At 45.4% G+C, this 14,071-nt stretch overlaps 1 long non-coding RNA gene across 1 annotated transcript in view; it reads right to left on the bottom strand.

Moving 5' to 3' along the window:
- LOC120094198 (uncharacterized) overlaps window positions 1-1,073 on the bottom strand; it is a 30,669-nt gene extending 29,596 nt beyond the window's left edge. The window contains exons 1-2 of the long non-coding RNA XR_005488283.2: window positions 979-1,073; window positions 238-305 (exon numbers count right to left, since the gene is read on the bottom strand). This is a non-coding gene — a long non-coding RNA (uncharacterized LOC120094198). The remainder of the gene's footprint in view (window positions 1-237; window positions 306-978) is intronic.
- Between the last annotated feature and the right edge of the window lie 12,998 nt (window positions 1,074-14,071).

Here is a 14,071-nt window from a genome sequence, read left to right as displayed (position 1 = left end):
CTCCCCAGTGATAGAATTACTAGCATGTGCCACTATGTCTGGCTTAAGAAAAAAAAAGATTATTGTTGCTCTCTCTCTCTCTCTCTCTCTCTCTCTCTCTCTCTCTCTCGATAGAACATGCCACAGCATGCATGTGGAGGTCAGAGGACAACTCTATGGAGGCAGCTCCCTCCTTGTACTTACGTGGTTTCTAAGAATTGAACTTGGGTTATCAGGCTTGAGTGACAAGTGCTTTACCTGCTCAGTCATTTTCTCAGTCTGATCCAAGTACTAGCATTGCACACAGTTTCCCATAGTCATTTTGTCTAGGAAAGTAAGAAACAAGCAAGCAAGCAAGTTCATGACCAGTTCCTTCTCTTCTTTAGAGACCAATCCAGTGATATCTGGTAGTTTGTCCATTCTAGTTTTTAAAACTCCATTAAAATGCATACACATGCTGTACTATTTAAGTGAACATTTTATATAAACCTTTTATCACTTAAAACATACTGCATTAAAAATCACTCCTTAGGACCTGGAGAGATGGCTCAGCGGTTAAGAACACTGACTGCTCTTTTCAGAGGTCCTGAGTTCAAATCCCAGCAACCACATGGTGGCTCACAACCATCTGTAATGAGATCTGATGCCCTCTTCTGGTGTGTCTGAAGACAGCGACAGTGTACTCATATATAATAAATAAATCTTAAAAAAAAATTATTCCCTGACATAATGGTTGGCTCTAGTCTTTTTGAATTTTTTATTTTCAAGACTTTTTTATTTTATGTGGATACGTGTTTTGCCCGAAGGTGTATGGGAATACCATATGTGTGCAATATTCTCAGAGGCCAGAAGATCCCCTGAAACTAGAGTTATAGACAGCTGTGAGTCACTGTGTGGGTACTGGGAACTGGACCAGGGTCTTTGCAAGAATAGTCAGTGCTCTTAACTGCTGAACAATATCTACAGCCCTTTATTGATTTTTTTTTTGAAACATCTCACCATGTACCCAAGATTTGTAGGGCGCCCTCCAGTGGTGAACAACGGTACTGCGCATGCACAGGTTTTGCACCTGGTGTCAGTTGGCCAGTAATATGCTAATGAGGGGCAGTACCACGCTAGTGAGGTGATTCATTCTCCGCCAATCCCTGGAGGACAAGTAGTGGGGTGATAGTGGGATGACAGTGGGGTGATAGTGGGGTGACCCGTGCCCCGCCAATCCCTGAAGGATTATTAGCATACTGTTGTGTATATAAGGCGAGCGCTTTTGCTGCTCGAGGTCCCCGTATCAGCAATGAAGGTGTCCTGCAATAAAGGCTGTTGACAAGGATCCGACGGTGTTGCATCTTCCTTGCCGGACGAGGTGGGCGCGACAAAGATTGGCTTTGAACTCACAACAATCCTCCTGTCTCAGCCTCCTAAAGTACTAGGGTTATGGGCAGAAATCACTGTGCCTGTCTTGGATTCATATTCTGTGATGGGACTGTACTGTGAGTTATTGAACCCTTTATTTTTAGATTGCTTCTGCCGTTTTTAAATACAGTTACACATATTACTGCAATAACAATCTTGAATTGACCTTACTGTGCATAGACATGGGTGGAAAGACTCACAGGACATGCACATATATTTATGGCTGCTTTAGTACATGTTACCAAATTGTCTTACATTTTGTACTTTAACAAAAGCCCTTGCCAACATGAAATACAAGCCACCTTTATAGATTCTATATTTTGTATGCAAAAAAAAGAACTAATACCCTTGCAAGACCCTCTCTCAGTTCTGCTTCTTAGATATTTACTCAATCAGAGCATTTGATCATAAATAAGAATACAGTAGGATTGTTGTGGTGAAATCTGAGGACTAACCTGGGGTAATGTCCAGAGGCTGCCCCAGGGTTGATTTGCAGGGACACAGGTTTTCTGTCATGTTGTATATCATATAAGTTGGCTTGGGATATTGACAAAGACCAAAAATGATTAAGGCTTCTCCTGGTCCTCTTTCTTGCTTCTACTATACAGACATGGATGTTTAGGGAAGAAAGATTTTACTACTCAGTCGGTCCTCTTGAAAGCAAGAATATCTTGGTGGTGAGAAAAAAGTTAACCTTCATACCCACCTCCACTCATGCCACCCCCCTCCACTCATGTCACCCCCCTCCACTCATGCCACCCCCCTCCACTCATGCCACCCTCCTCCATGTCACCCCCCTCCACTCATGCCACCCCCCTCCACTCATGCCACCCCCCTCCACTCATGCCACCCATCTCCACTCATGTCACCCCCCTCCACTCATGCCACCCCCTCCACTCATGCCACCCCCCTCCACTCATGTCACCCCCCTCCACTGATGTCACCCCCCTCCACTCATGCCACCCTCCTCCACTCATGCCACCCCCTCCACTCATGTCACCCCCCTCCACTCATGCCACCCCCTCCACTCATGCCACCCCCCTCCACTCATGTCACCCCCTCCACTCATGCCTCCCCCCTCCACTCATGTCACCCCCCTCCACTGATGTCACCCCCCTCCACTCATGTCACCTCCTCCACTCATGTCACCGCCCTCCACTCATGTCACCCCCTCCACTCATGTCACCCCCTCCACTCATGTCACCCCCCTCCACTCATGTCACCCCCTCCACTCATGCCACCCATCTCCACTCATGCCACCCATCTCCACTCATGCCACCCCCCTCCACTCATGTCACCCCCTCCACTCATGCCACCCCCCTCCACTCATGTCACCCCCCTCCACTCATGCCACCCCCTCCACTCATGCCACCCCCTCCACTCATGCCACCCCCCTCCACTCATGCCACCCCCCTCCACTCATGCCACCCCCCTCCACTCATGTCACCCCCCTCCACTCATGCCACCCCCTCCACTCATGCCACCCCCCTCCACTCATGTCACCCCCTCCACTCATGCCACCCCCCTCCACTCATGCCACCCATCTCCACTCTTGCCACCCCCCCTCCACTCATGTCACCCCCCTCCACTCATGTCACCCCCCTCCACTCATGTCACCCCCCTCCACTCATGTCACCGCCCTCCACTCATGTCACCGCCCTCCACTCATGCCACCCTCCTCCACTCACGTCACCCCCCTCCACTCATGCCACCCTCCTCCACCTATGCCACCCCCCTCCACTCATGCCACCCTCCCCCACTCATGTCACCCCCCTCCACTCATGTCACCCCCCTCCACTCATGTCACCGCCCTCCACTCATGTCACCGCCCTCCACTCATGCCACCCTCCTCCACTCACGTCACCCCCCTCCACTCATGCCACCCTCCTCCACCTATGCCACCCCCCTCCACTCATGCCACCCTCCTCCACTCATGTCACCCCCCTCCACTCATGTCACCCCCCTCCACTCATGCCACCCCCCTCCACTCATGCCACCCCCTCCACTCATGCTTCCTGCCTCCATTCCTGCCCACCCATCTCCATTGATACCAGTTCCCCATCTCCTCTCCCTGTTATACAGGAATTTGAGGCCAGATATCAAATCCTTCAATGTGCTAGTTTGCATTTTAACCTCTGAGTTGCCTGCTGGGATGTGGCTGTGCAGGAATCGTCTCACATCAGCTAACTGGTAGGGAAATCACCGGGTTGCTCTTGGAGGAGTGTGGTTTTGCATCTGTAGACGGCATTGTGAGCTGTGACATCCCTATATGGGTTCCTAGACGTTGAATGCGGTGTTAACTGTGTGCAGGCCTGGGCATGGATAACCAGTGTGGCCCACTTTATTATCAACTTGAGAAATTTACTACCCAGCTTGAACCAGTTGACTTGGGGAGTATCAGAAAGAGGATGGCCAAGGGTTCCTTCACTGAGAAATAAAACCTCCTCCCAAATATTTTTTTTTAATCCTGGACAGAGGCCTCCTCCTAACTCCTTCCCAGTGATAACTGGACAGTGTGAGCTGTACAATGAAATGAATATTTCGAATACAAAACAAGCCCCAGCACGTCCATCTTAAAACGCAGTCTTAATGTGATCCATGGCTTAACACCTTTTGTACTGCTTTCTGTTTGATTATAATTTTATCTATTAATCATGTTAATCCAACAGAATCTGCCTTAATCAAATGTGAATCAATTACCCAGTTCTTCAAATTATATTTTTAATGAAAGACATTTTTAAAAATTGAATGCCAATTAGGCCAAGTCTAACTTGTTCAGGAAAGTTCGGGTTGTCACAGAGCAGTGTGAGCCCTGCACTCTACCTGTATTTCTGGCACTTTCTGATGAGGGCGTGCTGTGTGCTCTTAGACACAGCCATTAACCTCTCTGTAATTCCCAGTTTTCCACCTGTGAAATGGAGATAACGATCCTTCTGGCTTGGGGAATGAGTTTATGGCTCCGTTGAAAAATGCAGCCAGAATACTATTATTTTTGTAAAGCCTTATGTAATTTTGCTCTTAATTTCTTACCATAGGTGGCTTTGTCTTTCCCCAGTGCCAGAGTAGGCTGCTTTTCCACACCATTAAAGAGCTATACAGGAACCCACAGAGGAGGAACTCAGGCTAGACAAGGTTTGTCTTAAATGCATTCTTTTCTAAACTATTTATCTTATTATTTTTAGATGTGTGTATGTGTGTTTGTCTCTGTCTCTCTGTGTGTGTGTATGTGCGTGTGTGTGTGTATGTGTGTGTGTGTGTGTGTGTGTGTGTGTGTGTATGTATGTATGTATGTATGTGCAAGTGGCCAAGGTAGCCAGAAGAGAGTGTCAGATCCCCTGGGACTGGAGTTATAGGCAGTATAAGCTACTGTGTGGGTGCTGGGAACTGAATGCGAGAGCAGTATATGTCTTAAACCATTGAGCCATTTCTCCAGCCCCTTGAACAAGTATGTTGTTTTGGTTTGGGTTTTATTGCTGTGAAGAGATACTGTGACCACAGCAATTCTTATACAGGAAAACATTTAATTGGGGCCAGCTTACAATTTCAGAGGTTTAGTTCATTACTGTAATGGTGGGGAGCATGGCAGTGTGCAGGCAGACGTGGTGCTGGAGAATGAGCTCAGAGTTCTACATCTCGGTCTGCAGGCAGCAGAAGGAGACTTTGCCACACTGGGCCTGGTTTGAACATATGGGACTTCAAACCCCGTCCCCACGGTGACACAATTCCTCCAAGGCCACACCTCCCAATAGTCGAGCATTCAAACATGAGTCTATGGGAGCCATACCTAGTCAACTCCCCACATGTGTGTATGGGGTAAAAATGGCAAGGGTGCTTTATCTGCTGGGTTCATGAACTTTAGTCTGAGTGGAGATCTGACTGGAAAAGTGTCACTGTATGATTGGGCCTTGAGAACCTCCTCCTAGCCACATGGGAGACAGACTGCTCCTGGCTTCCTTTGGATGAAGATGTAGGACTCTCAGTTCATTCTCCAGCACCATGCCTGCCTGGACACTGCCATGCTTCCCACCATGATGATACTGGACTGAACTTCTGAACCTGTAAGCCAGCCCTAATTAAATGTTGTCCTTATAAGAGTTGCCTTGGTCATAGTGTCGCTTCACAGCAATGGAAACCCTAAGTAAGACAAAAAAACATACCAGGTTGCTTTTGAATTCAGCGGAATAAGGCTGCCTGGTATATTAATAAGGCCTGAAGCAGACATTAGAATGGGGCACAGAGGCACAAGGGCAGCAGGAGCTGGCTATCATCTTAAAGGGCTCTGTGCATGGACCCCTGAAGGCTAGCTTCACTGAGACTGCTGAAGCAAACAACTTATAATGAGGGAAGCTTCACTAAGTCTCATGGTTTTAGAGGGTCAGTTCAAGGTCATTTGGCTTTGGGTCTTTGGCAGGACAGTTTATCATGCAGGGACTATGTGGTAGCCTGATAGAGAAAGTCACTCAGCTCATAGACAGCCAGGGAATCAAGAGAAAGACACACAGAGGTATTATAATTTTCTGTTACTATGATAAAATACATTGATAAAACACAATTTGGACGAGAAGGGATTTGTTTGATTTACAATTCCAGGTGATAGACCATTGCCAAAGGCAAGACAAGGTCTCAATAGCTAGTCACATCACAGTCAACACCAAGAGCAAAGAGAATTAACACATGCTTGTGCGTGCCTCGTTGCTAGCTCTCAGAAAGTCTTTTCTTTGCTTATATTGTTCAGGGCACCCCACCTAGGTTATAGTGCCACCCACAATGATCTGGGTATATCTATATTAATTAATAATATAGCCCCCTACAGACATGCTCACAAGCCAAACCATTCTAGATAGTTCTTCAGTTGAGGTTCTCGCCAGGTGATCGTAGGTGGGGGAAGTTGGCAGAACGGGACAGGGTCCTGATAGAGTATGTCCTTTAAGAATGTGTCCCATGTCCCAACTTCCTCCAGCTAGGTCCAACCTCAAAATTCTACTTCCCATAGCACATCGGCTACGGATCAAGATTTGGGGGAACTTTTAAGAAACCAACAGTAGCAATCATGCCATGTCTGTCTGTGTGTGTGTGTGTGCCATGTCTCTCTGTGTGTGTGTCTATGCACGTTTGTCTTGAAGAGTCTATACTTTGAAAGGAGTTTTAGTAAGTTTCTAAATAGTGTATAAGGCTGCTTTAGGCTCAAATTGGCTATGAGGTAGATGACCTAAAGCTTGGTCTGGAGCTGATGCAATGGGATCATCCCCACCTGTTCAGTGATGGTGGAAAGACATCTCATCAGCAGACAAGTGCCTGTGTGTGTTCTGTGGAGCTGGCTGCCATTACACCGTGTGAAATTGGGGGATCTGAACCTCTTGGGAAGAGGGCTCTTTTGAGTTGTTGAAGTTTAGGGAGGTAATGATAGTTGCCACATTCTCTTTCTTCTCTGCCACAAGTACCCTACTCTTCTGGTATTTAGTGCTGCAGTGGAGTTGAAATTACACAGTTGAGTCTGTGTATTACAAGCTGATCCAGCTGAGTGCCTTCTGTACAGCAATGACAAGTGATCTCACACGGTGGTGAAAAGCTCTCCTGATGGCAGGTGGCAGTGTGACATATTAGTGGCTATTGATGGACATCGAGGGGCCACCTGTCAATTTGTAAGTTCTGTGTCACAGCGGTTCATGGAAAACCATTTGTTTCAATGATCACCCACGAGGGGCTACCTGGGCAGAAAGCTTCTGTCCCGTGATGACCTGATACCTGATATGTAAACTGAGCTCCGAGACTGTGCTGATGATAATTTCTTGTTGCTGTCAGGCTTACATGGAAGGGCTATACTTCCAGTTGGAACTAACATTGTACTTCCTATTTCTGAATTCTAATACTGCCACTGAAGGTGCTCGCCTGCAGCTCTCTGCGGCCACACTGTGGTGGGGAGTGTCCATTGCCCGTTACACGGTGTGACACTAAGCTCCACGACTAGTGTAGTCTTGCTGTCTTAACTGCCCCAGCAAGTGCAGCAAAAGCATCTTGATAATTAGGAAAAAGGAAAGCCTCTTCTATGTATATAAGTTCTTCCAAACGGATTTTTAGTCTCAATAACAGATCAATAAAGTGAATAAAAAGTTTTGGAATTTTGTGTACATGCATAGGCGTGTGTGTGCATGCATGTGTATGTGTGTGTATGTATACGTGTATGTGCATGCATATGCATGTGTCTTCAAGTACTCATGGAGGTCAGAAGAGGCTGTCAGATTCCCTGAAGCTAGAGTTATAGGCAGTTGTGGGTTGCCAAGTGTGGGAGCTGAGAACCAAACCCAGGTCTTCCGGAAAAGCTCTTAACCACTGAGCCATCCCTCCAGGCCCCATGACTCCTTTTTATTTGAAATAATGGAAACAGGATGTGAGCTGTGGTGGGATTAAACTTAAAAAAAGACCTCAAATCTATCCAGTTTATTAGATATCTGATTTAGAGAAACATAGACACATACACACACACACACACACACACACACACACACAGAGAGAGAGAGAGAGAGAGAGAGAGAGAGAGAGAGAGAGAGAGAGAGAGATTCCCCAATAACTAATCTATGTTCTGTCACTATGTATTAATTGAGTGAGGAAGGGAGAGAGAAGGAATAAGAGAAAGAGAGTTGGAGAGGAAAATACCTTTGATTTAAATTAAATTTAGATTTAAAATTATGCCACTCTATTTGAAGAACTTCTGTCAATAACTCACTATGTCTACCTATCTTTCTAATGAACGCACTGACAGTTTAATTATCAGGGGCAATTAAGACAGTTAGTATTATTTTGAGTTTTTTATGTTATAGTAGATTATTTTACATTAAATGTTAAATACCTATCAGTTTTCATTTCCTGCTAATAAATCCCCACATTCATCAACCAAAAATACGATCATTCAAGACATATATACAGAGAGAAGGGAGAGGGAAGAGGAAAAAAGGGAAGAAAGGAAAGGAGAGGGGAGAGAAAAGCGAGAGAGTCATGGGAGAGCTGTGAGAGACTGGGAGTGAGAGAAATATTGAGAAAGGCTGAGGGAAAAGAAGAAATGGGAGGGAGGGAGGGTGACAGGGAATGAGAGGAGAAGTAAGAGATCAAAAGATGGACATTGAGAGATAAAGAGATTGAGAGAGATAAAGATAGAGAGAGGTTGTGAGGGAGAAGGGGAGGAAGAGGGAGAAAGAGGATAGAGAAGAAGAAAGGGAGAGAGGGAGAGAGGGATAGAGGAAGAAAAGGAGAGAGAGGGAGAGAGAGAGGAAGGACATTTTTAGATTTTTGCAGGAAAGTGTTCAGAAAGCTCATGTCTCAATGGCTTGGTTATGATTGATTGCAGGCAACATAGTAAATAATATATTTACTAGTTCCTAACAGCTAAATAACGCTCTTCTATTTCAGCTTAACTGAATTGTCAATACCATATTGATGAAGTGTCACAGGCCTAGAGGTAAACTGACCCTGTGTCACCATTTTTCTTTCTATATTATTGAAGGCTCCAGAATAAAAAGAAAGAAAGAAAGAAAGAAAGAAAGAAAGGAAGGAAGAAAGAAAGAAAGAAAGAAAGAAAGAAAGAAATGTGCTTCCCTAATCAACAGATGTTACTGACGAACTTGGTTATGCTCCTTTACTTACACATGATTCCTTGGGAAAAGCAGATGGACGGAGCTCACCTGGCAGTGGAAGATAGAGGTGTTCTTCTTCGTCATCCTCAAGGCTGCAGACGGAGCTGCTTGGCCAACTGTAGGATATCTATCCCTGTAGGCGACTTGAGATCCCTTCTGATGGTGGGGCAGCATGTGAAGCACAGAGAAGCTACCCACCCAGGTCGGAGCCCACTCTCACGATCAAGCACCTCCCTATTTGTCTGAGGACCACAGACTACACATAATAGATGAAGACAGAAGGTAGTTTATATATTTCTGGAGACAGTAACCATTGACCTGTGTTTGGCTAACCTTCCTGAGCAAGTGCTCAGAACCAGTAATGGATGCATACTGGCGTGCGTATTTATGACCTACACAAATCCACAGACCGTCTTCATGCAGTGGCCAGGAGGTGGTCTTCTGACCTTCACCTCCATTTTCCCTTGGTTCTAGCCCTGTCATCTATGACACCTCATTTCCAATATGGTCCTTCTCTGGACCCTCTCCATCCCTCCGTGTCATCACATCGGTTTGACAGGATCTAGGATCATGTAGGGGACAGACGTCTGGGCATGTGTGTGAGGGAGGGGTTCTAGGTTACCTGAGGAGGGAAGAACCACCCTGAAAGGACTGGTGTCTCACTTGAATAAAAGGGATGTGAGCTGAGTTCCAGCACTCCCCACCCCCTGCTTCCTGACTGGGTGAGATGTGATCAGGTGCCCCATGGTCCTGCTTACCATGCCACCCCACCATGGTGGGCAACAATTAGCCAAAATAAGCCTTCCCTCTTCTTCTGGGGCATTTCATCCCAACAAGCAGAGCGACCATCAGACTTACCAAGCAGAGGATAAGCTCTGCAAAGCTCTGCACTTGGTACCTCCTCCTCTTGTTCCCATCCCAGAACTCACCAGCCTTGACCTTGCTTAGCTTCTGAGATTAGAGAACCTCAGAGGCATTCAGGGTGTTGCTATAGACACACCCTGTTCTACTGACAAGCTGTCACATCTCCAATATTTTATGGGAAAAGATAACTTCTTAGCATCTAAAAATCTTTCTGCCTTTGACTTATGTGTCTGCCTGACTTCTTCTTCTTGACAAGCTCTTCCCCTTTTTTAAGCTTCTTACTACATTTTCTTGTTTGTTTATTTTTATTGGTTATTTTATTTATTTACATTTCAAACGTTATCCCCCTTCCTGGTCTCCCCTCTGAAAATCCCCCATCCCATCCCCCCATTGATTCTGGGAGGGTGCTCCCCCACCCTCCCACCCACTCCCACCTCACCACCCTAGCATTCCCCTATGTTCGGTCGTCAAGCCTCCAGAGGACCAAGGGCCTCCTCTCCCATTGATGCCAGATAAGGCCATCCTCTGCTACATATGTGGCTGGAGCCATGTGTCCCTCCATGTCTACTCTCAACCAACCAGACCCTCCCAGAGCTCACAGGGACTAAACCATCAAACTCTGGCCTTTTAAAACTTGTCTCAGACAGTATGATTTTTAAACACACCATAAACTACTTTATTGTAGTGAAGTTTTGCTCATATGTATACCTGTGTACTGTGTGCATGCCTGACACCCATGAAGTCAGAGGAAGGCGTTGAGCTGCCATGTGTCTTCTGCAAGAACAAATGCTCTTATCCTCAGAGCCATCTCCCTAGTCACAATCATGAACTTTAAACGTGAAATCTGCGTGCAACGATGGGATATTGAGTACTTAGCATCACAAGTTATCAGAGAAACAAAAACAAACCCAAAAATGAGACATCACCTTAATCCAGGAAGACCGACTGGCCACTAGCAAAACAAATAAAAATAAAAAAGATAAAAATAAAATGTAGGTTTGGGAACCCATGAGTACTTGCCTTTTAAAAAGCATCATGGAGGGTTCTTCAGAACGCAGAAGTAGAATATCATATTGTGAGTGATGTCTCCCCTGCCTTCTGTGTCAAGCATTCTTCAGCACTGAGTGTCTAAGTCCTTTTCAGTCCTTCTTTGTTTGCTTGTTTGTCCGTTATGACATATGTATGTGTCTTAGTTAGGGTTTCATTGCTGTGAAGAGACACCATGACCGCAGCAACTCTTACAAAGGAAAGCATTTAGTTGGGGCTGGCTTACAGTTCAGAGGCTTAGTTCATTGTCATCTCGGGTGGCAGACATGGTGCTGAGAATTCTACATCTGAATCAGCAGGCAGGGGGAAGACAGTGAGGCTCTAGGCCTGGCTTCAGCATCTGAGACCTCAAAGCCCACCCCAGTGACATGCTTCTTCCCACAAGGCCACATCTCCTAATAGTACCATTCCCCATGAGCCTAACCACAGGATCTAGTTTGATTCAAACCACCACAAGATGTATGTGTGTCACACATTCATGTACATATGCATGTTCACATGTGTGTGGGTGCATTTAGCATCCTGAGGTTGACATTACATGTCTTCCTCAAAGGCTTTCCTCTTTATCAACCAAGGCAAGGTGTTTTACTAAACTCAGAAGTTGCCAATTCACCTGGTCTGGCTAGCCAGTTAGCCCCGAGATGCCTGTCTCTGCCTCCTAAGCCCTGGGGTCACAGGAGAGCTGCACAACCACCAGGCCTGGTGTGGGAACCAGAACTCCAGTCCTCCGTCTTCATGGGCAAATGTATCCACCGAGCCACCTGCCCAACCTCCCTGTACCTTGACTCTTCTCTGATTGCTTTCTGTCTTTAACACTCTGACACATCAGTTAGACCATAAACATTTTCTATAATATATTTAACCTAGTAACATCTTTGGTTCAGGGCAATCATTTATCACGGGTGTGAAATTGACAAAGAAGTGTATTTGTGTATGAAATGGATTGTTTTTCCACTCATAAAGTTGTTTATTCCTTTTCACAGGAAAAAAAGATGCAACTGGAAAAGGTTGCATGAAGGGAATTAAGTCAGCCTCAGAGAAATGTGCATCTTTCCTTTCATCCGTGGGCCCTAGACTTTATGGATACGTAAAAACCATATATGTCTGGATGACAGGCAAGTAGAACTGAGACTGCTCAGAGAACAAAGGGGACATGGGAGATGGAGAGAGAGGGGTGGCGATGTGCTGGGGGTGGTGATGTGCTGGGGGGGGCAGCAAAAGACATCACGGGACTGAACAGAAATGCCCTTATGTGAGCCTGTGTGTTATGATTGTTAAGACAAATAGGAATGCAATGGAACAAATCTTGAAGGTGAAGATAGAAATCTTAATTTAAAGTGTGTGGGGGGGGAGGAGAGAGAGAGAGAGAGAGAGAGAGAGAGAGAGAGAGAGAGAGAGAGAGAGGGAGAGGGAGAGAGAGACAGAGACACGGGGAGAGAATTGGAGTTTGTTGGCTAACGCATCTGTTTTAGAAATGCTGGTCTTTTTGCTGACTGTGTTCCAGCAGAGCACAAAAACCCAAAATAATTCACAAGACGCGGGAGCCCCGTAAAGAATGTTAGGGAGTCAGTCATCAAGCTGCCCACTTACGTTTCCTACAGCTGATTAAGATTAATCTGGACCTTCAGAGGAACAAAATCCTGGTTGCTGGGGTGAGATTGTTTTTATAGCTGTATCACTATAAATTTATACCCGCCATATAAAAACTGTCAATGTATATAATTAACTGCCAAAATATTCCCCATGGTAGGCTGTCAGCTGAATTAACTAAGCGCCACAGTTAAGTTTTAATTAGCATTTTAGGGCCTGTAGAATTAGGTGTAGAAGGCAGGGTAATGATTTCATATATGTGCTGTGTATGTATATATGCATGTATGTATGCATGTATGCATGCATGTATATATGCATACATCTCCCCCCTCTTCATTTTTAGTTTCACATGGAATTCTAAGTATCTATATTTCCAATCATATCTGGCTCCTTCCCTCGTTTTCTTCCTGCTTTTCTCTTTACTCTGGTAATTTGGCTTGGGTTTATTTTTAGCCATATGTACTGAATACTTCTTACTCGATACTATTTTAAAGGAGAGGTTACCTTCCAAAGACCAGAATTTATAAAATCAACTCTTTCGTAACATTTTTAAAAAATACCCATGGGGGTTGAAGATAACTCAGTTCAGAGGGCCCAGGCTGGATCCCCAGCAGCTATGCGACACCTCACAACTGTCTGAAACTCAGGAGCAGGAGATCTATGGGTACCACATGCGTATGGGGTGTAGACATACATGCAAGCAAAGAAAACCATAAAAGACAAATATTTAAGAATAAAATGTTCATGGAAAAAGAACCCGTCAGAGACGTATGTTGGAAGTTCTTTCAGTTCTGTCAGATCAGCCTATTTTAATGGCAGCGATTCATGTGTTTATGAAAGGGGTTGGTTATGATGGTTACACGATATCCAGCTCACAAGTTATTTAGTTGTCTTTAAAATACTTTGTGTGTAGCTGATTTTATCACAATTACCCCGTTCACACGCACATGTACACACACACACACACACACACACACACACACACCAATAAATCAGTCAAATGTCATGTACTTGGCTGTAACAATGCTACTACATTTAGATATTATAGAAGTCTCAATTATTTGATTGCATAGCATCTGACCACCAAGCATCAGGATGAGTTATGGAAGAGGCAGTTTATTTCAAAGGAATGAAGCCATCCTGACAGACTAATAGATGGCTATGTGATGTACTCTCTAATAGTAATTGGCTCAACACCAAGCCACTGGTCATCTGAAAGTAGGTACATTAGATTAGGGCTGGGAAGATGGCTCGCTTGCTAAGATGCTTGTTTTGAAAGCACGAGAACCCAAGTTCAGTCCCCTAAATCCATGTGAACGAAAGCTGAGGATGGTGGCATGGATTTCCAACCTTGATGCTGAGGGGACGGAGACAAGTAGATTTGAGTCCTGTCAGCCGGGCTAGTCTACTTAGTGAGCTCCAGGCCAGTGAGAGACCCTCTCTCAAAAGGACAAGGGGACCACATTCCTGAGAATGACACCTGAGGTTGTTCTCTGGCCTCACACACATGTACACCCATACACTAGTCTACACTTGCACCTGCACACACATAA

This window comes from Rattus norvegicus, chromosome 8, assembly GCF_036323735.1.
Source record: "Rattus norvegicus strain BN/NHsdMcwi chromosome 8, GRCr8, whole genome shotgun sequence".
NCBI classification, from domain to species: domain Eukaryota; kingdom Metazoa; phylum Chordata; class Mammalia; order Rodentia; family Muridae; genus Rattus; species Rattus norvegicus.
The sequence above is the reverse complement of the archived record's forward strand: the minus strand, read 5'-3'. Positions and strand labels throughout refer to the sequence as shown.